We start from the raw sequence: 13,040 nt of genomic DNA, 5'->3' as shown, positions 1-13,040 counted from the left end.
TTTTGGACGACAAAAGGCATTTTCAAATATATCGTCAAAACAAGAATATGTTGTATAACAATCGATTTGTGGATCAAATAGCCTACTCTAAGGAAGGCAAGCCGCCAAAGGATGGATGGAAAAAGTATTTTGTTGTGTTTTGTTTTTTAGGTGGGAGCGTACTTTTTATAGAACAGAACCTATATTTAGTTTAAATATTTAAATAACAAGCAAGATCTGCAAACAAATTCGCTGAATTGATTGAGGATTACTACAAAGAATTGGAAAACTCTTTAGAATGAGGAGAAATGCCTCATTCCCATGCCCTCTTACTTAGAATGAGAGGAATGGGGTTGTCTTATTTTTATGGCGAGATTTTAACAATTTTAGTATCATAGGAAAGTCATGCATTATAGACAAAAATGCAGAAGAAATCGATAATATCGGGTGGGATCCCAAGACCCCAACCAAATTAGCAAAAGCCTGGGGATGGCTGGGAGTGTTTTAATGGATCTGTCCTCAAGTGCACTGGTAAAATTTTAAATTTATGGTGGTTACCTGAGTTGAGTTTTGATATTTGTACTAATTTAGCTAAAAAAGGTGATTTAAAACTGAGGAAATTATGGGGGAGTATTTTAGGAATTCAAAAAGATCTGCCCAACCCAAAACTCATCCCACAACGTATTTATTAAGTTTTTTTTTCATTTTTTACCTAAAGACATTCTGATTTTTTATGATGGTCAAATATAGTGTGCTGATCATGATTTATCATCGAATTCCTAAATTGAAGTGCACAATAAAAAGGCCCTTGAAGGGATTCCTTACTTAAGTAAAAATTTAAAAGGTTGAAAGTGAAACACGCCTATACAAAAGAAACTCTGGTAGTCAGAAATTCCCAATTGGTTAAAAAAGAATGAAAGGTATTTGTAAACATATAGTCATGCTTGAAAGTTTCTTTAGCAGGCAAATGGCTATATATGTTTTAGTTTTAAACTGACGGAAGGTATACTGAATAGCACACCTTTCCCCCTTTTTGGATTTATTTTGCGCTTTTCTATTCTCTTCTTCTCTTCCTATTTTTCTTTCAACTTTCCCACCAGAATGAACAAAAATTTGAGGTTAAGTGATCTTTCTATGCTATACCCTCCGTTAAGCACGTGATTACAACTTAGCCGTCCTAGCTTTTTTTACTTTATTAGACACGCCACAGGCATTTTTTTAGTTTAAGAGCTGAATTGCAGCGTTGCCAGACTAAAGGAAACCCACTATCTTATTAGCAGAATGAAAATATTCTATCCAATTCATCCATATCGTGGGTAGTCTTCAGCAAGGGTGGCAAAAGGAATTTTGTGCGGTTTTCAACAAGTTGTTTTGCTTGATACAAATTTTGTATGGATACTAATTCCAATATTTTCATTAAAACAAGTTTTAAATATGAATAGGAAGTAGTTTCCCAGATATATACTTCACCGTAAAATCTTTAGTTATTCAGATGTACTATGTCTTCTTGAAAAGTAGGATTTGGTGGAATCTTTTATGTTGTTGAGAAACTTATTGGCATCTTTCTTGCTGAATGTGTTTAATGTCAGGATGATGGGTATTAAGTGATATTTTTGTCAGACAAGAAAATTGACGGAACAAATTAAAAATTAATGTTGCCATAGAATAATCTTGAAAATTTTGGTTGGGATATATTTATTACATCGCGTTGTGCGTGTGACTTCGTGTTTGATTGATGGGTTGTTTGATGGAAATGTTCCATCAAAGATGGGCAATCAAGAAACAATATAACTTAATGTGACTTTATAACAGATACGTCCCATTAAAACACGGTCCAATATTTACTTTGATCCATTTGTCCTCCATGAGAAACTTCCATTTCTTGAAGGGGATATTTACGGCTTCTTCCATCTTGCAAAATGAAAAATGTCAACTAGAGTTTGCCATGAGTACTTTTTTCTTCCTATATAGTTGCTGCTGCCTAATTTCCGGGTGATTCAATCTTCATCTACTTGTGCATTTGGCAGAGTCAGCAGCTCGACTCTATAATAACGCTGCAACGTGTTAGGGGAGAGAGGGAGGTGGAAACAGGAATTAGACGGATGGAGCTGTAGGCTACTGAGAAAAGTTATAAAGAAAAAAAATATAGAAGACAGGCAAACACAAGAGAAGACTTAAATAAAGAAGAGAAAAAAAATACAAAAAAAAATGAATGCAATAAAGAATAAAATTGAAAGAAGAATAGGAAAAACACCAATATTAATTGAATAAAACGTATTTTGAGAAGAGGAGCCTGAAATCCACTCATTTCACCCACTTGAATCCACAGTATCGTCGTCTTTCTAGTCATCGACTTCACTAGAGAAAGACAGACGCTTCGAAAATTTCCTCTTGCGTTTTCTTGATGAACCAGGAGAAGGTGAGGATTGTTCCTTGACTGGAGTCTTCGTATTCGAAGTATCTTTTAATTCAATTTTAGTGTTCATTTTTGCATCGTAGATCACACTCTCACTGCCTTCAGACAGGATCAATTGTCTGTTCTTGTTCATGGCCGATTCAATGTACTTCAATTGGGAAGAGTCAAGAGGCTGAAGACTACGGATGATATTGCCGTCTTGGAGTTTAACTTGATTTGATAAACAATGTTGTTGCAAACGGGCCGGCTCCTACATTTTTGGCTCTAGCGGGAGGAAATAGGCTCTCGTCTGCGTCGTCTAATTATTTGATCGTGTCAGGATGGGAAGAAAAAATCCCGAGCTGACCGTCCTTGTTCTTCTTCCCACTCGGGTAGACAAACATTAATTGCTTCCGCGCGATTTGAGCCTATGTTGACTACCATGTGGAAGAGGTCACGGCTAAGATAATGTGCCAAGATAATATGCTTGCATACAACTGTAACGTATTCAGCTTACTTCTTTGTTCCTTTTTTCCAAAGTAAAAATGTACGTTACACGGAAAAAAACACAACCAATAGTCTCACAGAAGTAAAAAGTTTTATAAAAAGAGAGCAAACCATACTTAATGTTGATTATAAACAACAACATCAACATTGTCCAAACAAGTTTAGAGAAAACTACCTGAGAAAGTAATGGAGAAGTTTCTAAATCATCCAATTCCATGTTAATGCTATCAAACACCGAGAAATGAAACAATTTTTCACCAAAACATAAATTCACTGAAACAGAACGAGTAAACCTTTTCCCTACAGCTTTAGAAGAAAGCAATCCAACATCAAAAAGAAATCACAACTGCAGAAGACTATTTGACATAATAAAGAAAAACTTTCATGTCATGAGGTTTTATTCAAAGAAATTTTCTTATGCAAAAAATACTAAATAGGAAAACATAAACTGGAAGCCAAATTTAATTTGAAGAGATTCATTTATTTTCCAAAACTGTTACAATCTTCGTGAAAAAAGAAAATAAAAGAAACTCAGATGGGAAAAAAAGGATGAAACTTTTTCTGGATTGATAGTTGATAACGAAATTAATTTCCATTCATTTTTGAAGCACGATAAGCAATCATTTCGTCCTAATGTAGATGTGAATGTAATTTTAATTACCTTTAAAATGAATAATTAAAATTAATATACCTTAGCTTCCTTGGTTTTCTTGTGGATGGTTGGTAAGTGAGACGTGAGCATCACGAAATTGGTGTTGTTAAGTCGGCATTTTCTATTCCACTTGTTTACAAATGCTTGGGCAACTGAAGGCTTTACTGCCAGCTCTACAAAAGTTGTCTTTGCTGATTTTTCTTTACGTTCTGTAGGTCACGGCGTCGTGATCACAGACAGCCATTAAAATTAAATATGGAAAACACAATAGTAATTTTCTAAATGAACTTTAAAAAATAATTTTTAAATTGGGGAAAACAAGATCACACAAAATATGCCACCAATGTAGACATGTAAATTGAAAAAACACATAAATAAATTTTACTCACGGACACTTGCAAGATGATCCCGAAAGGACATCTCGTTTCCAGAAGCCAACCAAGTCTTTCGAACTTTACAGTCCTTATAGGAGTGCTGTCCTTCTTTACAAAAAAAACACGTCCATGGTTGTTGTGATGGCATCCTTTTCGTCTTCTTCGCGGCATTCTTTTGCTTTCTTGTCCGCCGCCGATTACATTTCACACACAAAAAAATTGAAATCGGATTGCCGAATGAATGGAGTGGAACAACAGCCACCACAAGTCAAGTGCAGCCCCCCACCGAAGAAACAAAACTAAATAGACAGACAGCCCCCAGTCGGTGTGTAGGGCGGATTTCACGACTCACAAAACAAAAAAAAACAAAAAAGAGGTCTATAGCATATCTAGATGTCTATCCCATATGAGGAGAGTTTTGAGTTTTGTTATGTTTGTTATTATTATTATTCATTTCTTGTTTCCCTTTTCCCGCTTTTTGGTGTTATAGTTATTTTTTTTAATGCAAAGTTTTTACATCAATCAGAGGAATCAAAACAGTGTCATTTGGAAAACAAAGAGGAAAAAACATCAAGGTCAAAAGGTCATCAAAGAAACAACAACAGTTGTTGTCACAAGCCTCTCTCGGCATGGTCCCTGTCATTCCTTAAAAAAGAAATCATCGAAAAGATGCAGTGCACACTTCGTGCAGATCTACATCCGGATAACAAAAGGATAACGAGGGAGAAGCGGTATCGGTCGATCGAAGGTAGCCTCTCACGGCTGCACATTGGCATGACAACGATCCCTTGTTTTGTCTCTGCATACAGCATCGATTTTTGACGGTGTCCGACCCAACTGGCGAGAGAAAGAAAAGGCAAGCCGGGACTGTAGTAGCAGTAGCAGCAGCAGCAAGAGACAACATATATGCATGGGAGGAAGGCCATTTTGTCCATATACATCCAGCGCTCTTTTTATTATTATTTTTTGTTGAGTGAGCGGTGCGGAAGCGGAAGGGAATATGCCGGATCGTCACGAAAGACGCTCTGCCGACAGAACAGCAGTATAACACACGACGGATGCCCATAGTTTGGGTGGGTGTTGGTGTATAAAAAAACTGTGGTGATCTTTTATATTCTTTTTCGAAAGGGTAGAGAAAGAGAGGAGGAAAAACGCAACGACAAATATGAAAAAACAATGTGTAAAAAAATCCCTTCATTCGGGTGCCCCTCGTCTGTTTGGACACATCGTGCCGGAAAACATGAAACTTGCTGTGCTGGAATTGAAGGAGACCGCGGCCATTAACTACCTCCTCTGGTATGGGCATCAAGCGCAGACATATGTCGGTGGGTGATGATATGAAATCTTCAAGTTCGTTCACGATCAACAACGAAGTGTTTTCACTCAACAAGACATCGGGTACGTTCTTGCAGTTGAAGCCAAGTAATCTAAAGGGGGAAAATATTCAATAATTAGAATTTTAGAATGCACTAATATTTATAATCAAGTTATTTACACAAAATCGTATTCATAAATAATGAAAATTCCTTTTGCTGCAATTGCAACAACAAGGTCTTCATATCTCGCAACATACGGAGAAAGAAGCAATGGAAAATGTTCCTCTATAGATTCATCTATATTAATACCATCATCTCCATAGGTGGTGGGCAACCGATTGAGAAAGTCATTTCGCGTGAGGAAGCTGAGAAGAGGAAGCTACTAGTATTCAGCAGGCCGTGTGTACCAGAGGCTTCACGAAGGGGTAGAGTAGACTGTTACACTCAAATTCAATTGTATTATAAAGAGCTCGTTTTGTTTATTTGACTAACGACACGTTTGTCCCATTAAAGTGTGGTGTGTGCATCTGCTGGCAAGTCCATCCACGGCACGCCGCCATAACTTCAATCTTGGTTCCGAGATTTTTTTCTTCGGTGCTAGCTTGTTGAACGCTTTCACGATGATGGGTAATACATTAAAAAAAGCTTTAAACACTCCAGCTAGTCAGCTGACCAGCTTCATCAGTGTTGTCTCGTCTTTAGGATAACTTGACGATCTTGAATCCAAAAGTATCTGAGGAGGTCTCCTAGCTCTATCAGCATCGGCGGCAGCATCGGCCTCGGCCAACCTAGCCTACATGATAGTTGCTTACAGGACGGCTTTAGTTGCAGTAGAAGCAGAGCTTAAGTAATCGTCAACATATTTCCTCTCACATACAACAACGGTCATTTTATCGTTCCTAACATCTTCCATAATTCGTTGCATCGTGTGGATTGTGGCGAAGGGCGAACAGCTTGCGCAGAAATACAGCTGATCCATTTTGTAGACCTCTGATTCCAACAAATTTGGTTCCCGCCTCAGGAAACAGAATTACTGTCTTCTGCAGACAACAGGAAGCGGCTTAACATGGCTTCGATAGCCGAGGCCCAAGCGACCTCATATTGGCGGAAGGGGGTGACGACAACTACCAATGCGAGTTGAAGTGCAGGGCCACTTAGCGTAATGTCATTTTGAGACTTTCCCTTGAAAGAGGCAGCGGAGTCGAAAGAAATACGTAATTTCACACCGTTGTATCAAAGGCCAGGTCGTGCCAGGAGATATTTCTTATCCGCAGGAATCTGGACTGACGATGCGTAGTTTTTCTAGCGTCCTTTGATTTCGCCGTTTCCTAGTTTTTTTTCAAATCCGTCTGAGAATGAAATCTCTTAGAGAAGACGCGGGGTGATCCGACGAATTCCAACGATAACCAGTTAACGTGGTTTTGTAGAGGATACAGATTGACATTTCGCAAGAGACAAGCGGAGGGGAGGGAAGTTGTTTGGAGTAGGTTGTTAATTAATGGGCAATTTTTTGTAGATTTTCTTAGAATAAAAAAAAAGGCGCTGAATGAATTGGTTCAGAAAAACGTTTAAATTTGTTTCATATTGGGAATGATATGTTAATTTTTTTTAATTTACTGTGTGGAATAGTTTGGTTTAAAGATCCTTTTGGGATTTTTTACTGTTCAAAAGAAGTTCTCTAATTTTATCATTATACGGGTATTGGTAAAAGAGGAAAAAATATTAGAAGAGTACGTGAAAAATAAAAAATTTTGATTTTTTCATTTGACAAAAGCTAACAAGTTTAAGAATTTGTTTGTAGTGTGTGGGTAAACATATCTGAACGACAAGCATATATTCATTGCCTAATCTCTATTTAAACCATTTAATTTGGGTTGCACAAAGCAAGAGATTAAGTTTTGTTTAAAGGGAGATACAGTATAGCTTGTGTCAGGAATTAGCAATGATCAACGCAAAACCCCACTAGATACGAGAATTGTAACGGTAACCCAATAAGAATAATAGAACTGCTGAATGAAACCTTTGCTTTTCGAAAATGGAATAAAAATTAATTGTAGCCATTCCTCTCAAGAGTGGAAGTAAGAATTTTAGTGGATTCCTTGGTGACATATCTCCGTTACTGATTGGTTCCAACAAGCTAGACGATTCGCTAAAGCTGAAATTAGACTAAAAAAATAACTACTAAAACTACTAAAAACCTACTAAGACAAAAAAAGATATTTGTGTGATCGTTTTACAGAATAAGCTTTGCCCTTTCAAAAACTTTCAGGAGATATCGAAAACCATATTTTTATTACTGGATATAAAGAATGGAAAGAATTAATCATTGTTTATTTAGACGATATAATCATTAAATCAGACACCAATCTAAAACCGCATCTACTTCTGCACACAACTTTGAAACTGCTTAGTGAAGCATGATTAAACATCAAACGAGAAAAATGAGAATGAAAAAAAAAAGTCATTTTCAAAATCAATTCATAATCAACCCATTCATAACCAAACGCCATAATCAACCGATAATATTCTTAGATGATGAGATGATAAGCACAACTTTAATTCTATTAAGCTTCACATTTCAATGGGAAATGTTTGCTCACTTTTGCATTATTAGACACAGGTGCTGTGTAATGTATTTTCAACTATTGATCTTCTCCTCCCACATCGCTTTCCCTTTTCCGCAACCTCAGCTTCCCTTACCTATCTATAACTAGACATCTGGAACAATCCTGACTCTGCCGAGTCAGACCCCATCACTCACCTCATTATTACCCATACATATCCCTATTGCCTTACTGTCAAATCTTTCGGGGTACCTTTTCCCTTCATCCAATTTCCCGCCAATGACCATGTAATTTAGAGGCATCTCCAAATTACATCGGTTACACGCTAGTATTTAACCCAGCAGCCAAGGCATCCTCGCAAGTCAGTAGCAGTCCGTAGCCGGTAGCATCAGGAGCAGCAGAGACAACAGCAGCAGCAACAGCCGACAGTCCGTCAGCCAGCCGAGCCGCCGATCTTCGACCACCCCCGTGGTCTCCTCCTCCTGCTGTTCAACAGCAGCTACTCTCCCTCTCTATTCTACCTTGCTACTCTCTCTCTCTATTCTCCCTCGCTATTCTCTCCTGCTACTCTCCCTCTATTCTCCCTCTCCTCTCTTCCTGTCAGTGAAGTGCTTGTGTAAGTGTGTGTATGTGCTCAGTGTCAATACAAGTGAACGCTCTCTGAAATACTCTCTACATGCTGAATTAAGTGTTATATTAGATGTCATCTTCACTTCTTTGAAACCATAATATGTTTATGAATTAATTTTTTATATTGCTAAACTGACCACAGAAGGCAATACTCTTTTATCAATTGCAGGACATTTTCGTATTTTCTTTTCTTTACCTGATGTAACGTATTGATCTTTTCCCCTGACATTGCTTTTACCTTTTTTCCGCAACCTCAGCTTCCCTCACCAATCAAACAATCTATAATTAGATATATAGAACAACCCTGACTCTGCCGAGTCAGATCCATCTGCCATCTTATTATCACCTATATGTATTCTTATTGCCCTCCTGTCAAACATTTCGGGGTGCCCTTTTCCTTGTCCAATCACCGTGTAATTTGGAGCTATCTCCAAATTACACCGGCTACGCAACTAGTATAAAAGCCCCTACAAGGACAACATCCTCGAGAGTCGAGACAAAACCCAGTCATAGTCGCTACCAGCCGCAGCCAGCAATCAGCCGCCAGTTGTCGACCGCTCCGTGGTCTCCTCCGTTCGCTTCCGGTCTTCGCCACTAGCCGCCGTTCTCCCTCTCCATTCTTCGTCTCTATCCTCCCTCTCAGTTCTCCCCCTCTACTCTCCCTCTTGCTTGTGTATCGGTGTCAATACAGTTCATACAGAAGACGTTTCTCCCACTCTTACATCTGGCACCCAACCTCAGCTCGATCCACGACCCTACCACTACTACGCTCCAGAGCCCAACTCAGCCCGACACCTAGACACAACCTCATTATACCGCCCAACGCAGCTCGAATCATCTTGTAATCTCCACACTGACTCAACTTTATTTCAACCACTCAAAAAAAACTAAGGCATGCTTTCTCTCATCGATAAAGAAATATCAACAACTTACGAAAAACTCACATCCATCCAAACTGTAAAATTTACTAGCCAAACCAAACCCAAGAAAGTAAACAATCATGAGAAAAGACCTTTACAGTAGAGAAAAATAAAAATGAATGTCCTTAAAGAATAGCTCTAGCACTTGCACTCCTAAGTTTCACATCCTAATTTATCCCATCCCTTCAATTTTTCTTCAAACTGTTTCTTCCCCGTAACTACGTTTATAATTCTTCTGCACGCCTAAAAACGTTCTCCTTTCTTTTTGTGAGCCCTTTCTTAACCTCTTTTACTTATATCTTGGTCCCAAACGCCCGGTAACGAAAATATTATGACTATTATGAAACCACAAACTGGAATAATATATCTCTCCGAGACCTATTCAGTAATAGGTACGTCTCTCGGAAACCAACCCACTTAACGTTATACCCAGAATTTACAACCCTTCAATGTAGACCAAGTGAAAAAAAACTTTTAGCTTTTCAACAGCATGACTCCCCTAACCCCCACTTCCTTAATTTATTCAACTCCACGATACAACAAAAAATATAGAGCTAAAACAAAAGTTTTACCTCGGGACAAGGCCGAATCTTCAGAACCAAAAAGGGAATACCCAGTACCAAAGAATATTGACGCATTGGACTTGCGAATGTAATGAAAATTTCTATTTAAAAGATTTGAATTTAAAAGATTTGATTTCAAACTCAGAAACCTTTAAAACACGTTAAAGGATAAACTTACGCCTTCACCAATTCTAGGACATCTCATTCTAGAACATGGATGCCTACCAATACGGCGTCGACGCAGTTTCTATTTTAAAACCTAAAGAATTTATAAACCTCTCCCACGCAGTCCCCACCTTTCATGCACACGATATGGAACAAGTATACCCATTTATTTCGACCACATTTCGTAGAAAAAGTCTTGGATAAAGATGATCCTTGCATCAAACGACATCACCACTTTATACCCTACTGGAAATGCTGACACTTTGAGCAGCTCTCCAATACAGATCCGGTGACGCTAAATACTCACCCCATCATCAAAGGACTAGAAAGGTTGTAAAAAACAAATATTGTGCAAATACTACTAAAACTAAAAAAGTCTAAAGAAACCGTTTTAAAAAGTACTCATCTACGCTTGAATGTCCCTTTTCGAAAGCTATTCTAAGCAATAGAAACCTCGGAGAGCAACACCTTCAAACGTACTTGTAATGTATTTTAAACTATTGATCCTTTCCCACATCGCTTTCCCTTTTCCGCAACCTCAGCTTTTACATCAGCTAATCAATCTACAATTAAATATCTCTGACTCTGCCGAGTCAGACCCATCACTCACCTCATTATTGCCCATACGTATTCTTATTACCCTCCTGTCAAACCTTTCGGGGTACCTTTTCCCCTGATCCAATTTCCCTCAATCACCGTGTAATTTGGAGACATCTCCAAATTACACCGGCTACGCTGCTGGTATATAACCCAGCAGCCACGACATCCTCGCCAGTAGTAGTAGCATCGACAGTAGCAGCAGCAACAACCGCAGAGCAGTCACCAGCAGCCACCGGAAGCAGAGTCCAGCCAACAGTCCGTCAGCAGCCAGCCGCCGGTCGTCGACCACTCCGTGGTCTCCTCTACTTGCTATTGGATAGCAGCTACTCTCCCTCTCTATTCTCCCTCTCTATTCTCCCTTTCTATTCTTCCTCTTTATTCTCCCTCTCCATTCTCCCTATCTATTCTCCCTCTCTATTCTCACGCTTCGCCACTCATCTTGTGAACACTGTGTGTATGTAAACGTGTAGTGCAGTTCTCCTAATAAACATATTAGAGCTTCAACGTGTTCGCTACACAACTCTCTATATGAAAATGGTAGCAATGAAAGGCCAAAGCGCCACCAACTCCATGTGAGCACCAAAGTCTATCACTACATAAAACAAAGATATTTCCTTTCTTAAACTTCGAAAGCAAACTATTGAATAAAAACCCTCTCAATGGTGTAGGGTATTTTTGGCTTAATACTAAATGCTAATTTCGATGACACCTTATCGGTGTCATGTCCTCAACTGGTGAAAGAAGCTTAAATTAAGCAAAAATACTGCAGAGGTCCTTAAAGGCCGGACGTACATGGATAGTTTGTAATATTGGGATGCGCTCCAACAGCAACATAATTATATTCCTCTGGAAGACCAAACTAATGGACTAGGAAACATTTTATGTGGAAGGGTAAAATTACTTTAAAAAGCTAATTTCTATGACACCTAAACTGTGGCATATCCTCGACTGGTGAAAAGAGCTTAAATTAAGCAAAATACTGCAGTGGTCCTTAAAAGCCGGACGTACTAAGAGTTTAAGATAGGAATGAACTATTAAGAAATTTACTTCCGTAGTTTTACGGTTGTTTTTTTTTTGTTATAAGAACAACTTTTGCTAAGAATTGCTAATTGTTTTATGATCAAGATAGCACATTTCGAGTCATATTTCTTATTAGTGATTTTCTCAAATTATACTTAGTGAACTTTATTAAGATATAAAAGTTAAGGAATAAAAGCACAACAAAATACCAAGTTACAAAATAAGCCTAATGCTTTTTTCTTCTTTGGAAAGAAATTTAACCAAAAGGGTTATTAATCTTCACCATCGTTTGTGAAAAAATTGATCAAAATTCAAGAAACTACATTTTATGAAAAATTTTAAATTTTGTTTTATGTGATGATGTTTTATGTAACTAAATAATAAACATTATTTACATGCAATGAAATGTTTTTTAAATATAAAAACTGTAATGCAACCTCCATATAATAAAACTAACATCCCTGCGAAAGTAATTGTTTGCAGTTTTTTTACATTGAAAACTGGCAAAAATCAACTGAAAACATCAGGGTCAGGGATGATGTCAATTTAATTTAATGAAGGTTGCAGGACAGTGATTATATTTATTTTTTCTAACTGTTCAACAATTATGGCATGTAAATAATTTTATTATTATTTAGTTACATTATCTAAAAATTGCATTAATACACAATTTTTATTTCTTGTTTTTTTTTAAACAATGGAAAGTCAGACCAAAAACGTAAATTTATGTTTTCAAAGAGTAAAACATTATTTTGCATCTTGGGATACTATGCGGGGCTTGGTTCATCAACTCCAACTTTTAAAGCTTAGTAAAGATCACTAAACACCCCCCTTGCTTGGGGTGCTCGTAGCGGAATTTAGGGGGTGATGGGTGAACCCTCTCATTCGTCCCATTCTCCCTCTTCTCCCCGTTCTCGCGCTAAAAAGGAACACATCCATGCTGCGTTGCCAGATAAAACGGCAAAAGAAAACAGATCCGAAAGAGCCCTATATCAAAAGCTTGGGTAGATTCCGCAGAAAGGGTGAGGGAATTAGGACTAAGCTGGGTCGAAATGGAACATTGATAGGGTACACGCACGGAAAATAAAGATTTTTTCTTTTTATTAAAGGAACAGCTAAAACTGACTCAACAGCTGTTCGTCTGCATTTTTGGGGGCCTTAATTAGGCTCCTCCTACCAAAGATGGCTGAACAGCCAAATTTGGGAAGTGGAGCCTAATATAACTTTAAACTTAAATATCTCGCGAAATAAATTTTTCGAGGTAACAAACCTCTCGAAAAAATTATCCCCGTAAAAAATTACCCTAGCTTAGTTAAAAAGAAAAAATCTTTATTTTCCTTGCGTGTACCCTATTC

General features: G+C 38.0%; 1 long non-coding RNA gene across 1 annotated transcript; it reads right to left on the bottom strand.

Moving 5' to 3' along the window:
* Nucleotides 1-3,405: 3,405 nt before the first annotated feature.
* On the bottom strand, nt 3,406-12,057 carry LOC124350962. The gene is made up of 4 exons (XR_006921304.1): nt 5,403-12,057; nt 3,923-5,334; nt 3,573-3,742; nt 3,406-3,511 (listed from the first exon to the last, which is right to left on the bottom strand). It is a non-coding gene; the product is annotated as an uncharacterized LOC124350962 (long non-coding RNA).
* Between the last annotated feature and the right edge of the window lie 983 nt (nt 12,058-13,040).

The sequence above is a fragment of the Daphnia pulicaria genome, chromosome 7 (assembly GCF_021234035.1).
Source record: "Daphnia pulicaria isolate SC F1-1A chromosome 7, SC_F0-13Bv2, whole genome shotgun sequence".
Lineage (NCBI taxonomy): Eukaryota > Metazoa > Arthropoda > Branchiopoda > Diplostraca > Daphniidae > Daphnia > Daphnia pulicaria.
This window is presented reverse-complemented; position numbering and strand designations above follow the sequence as displayed.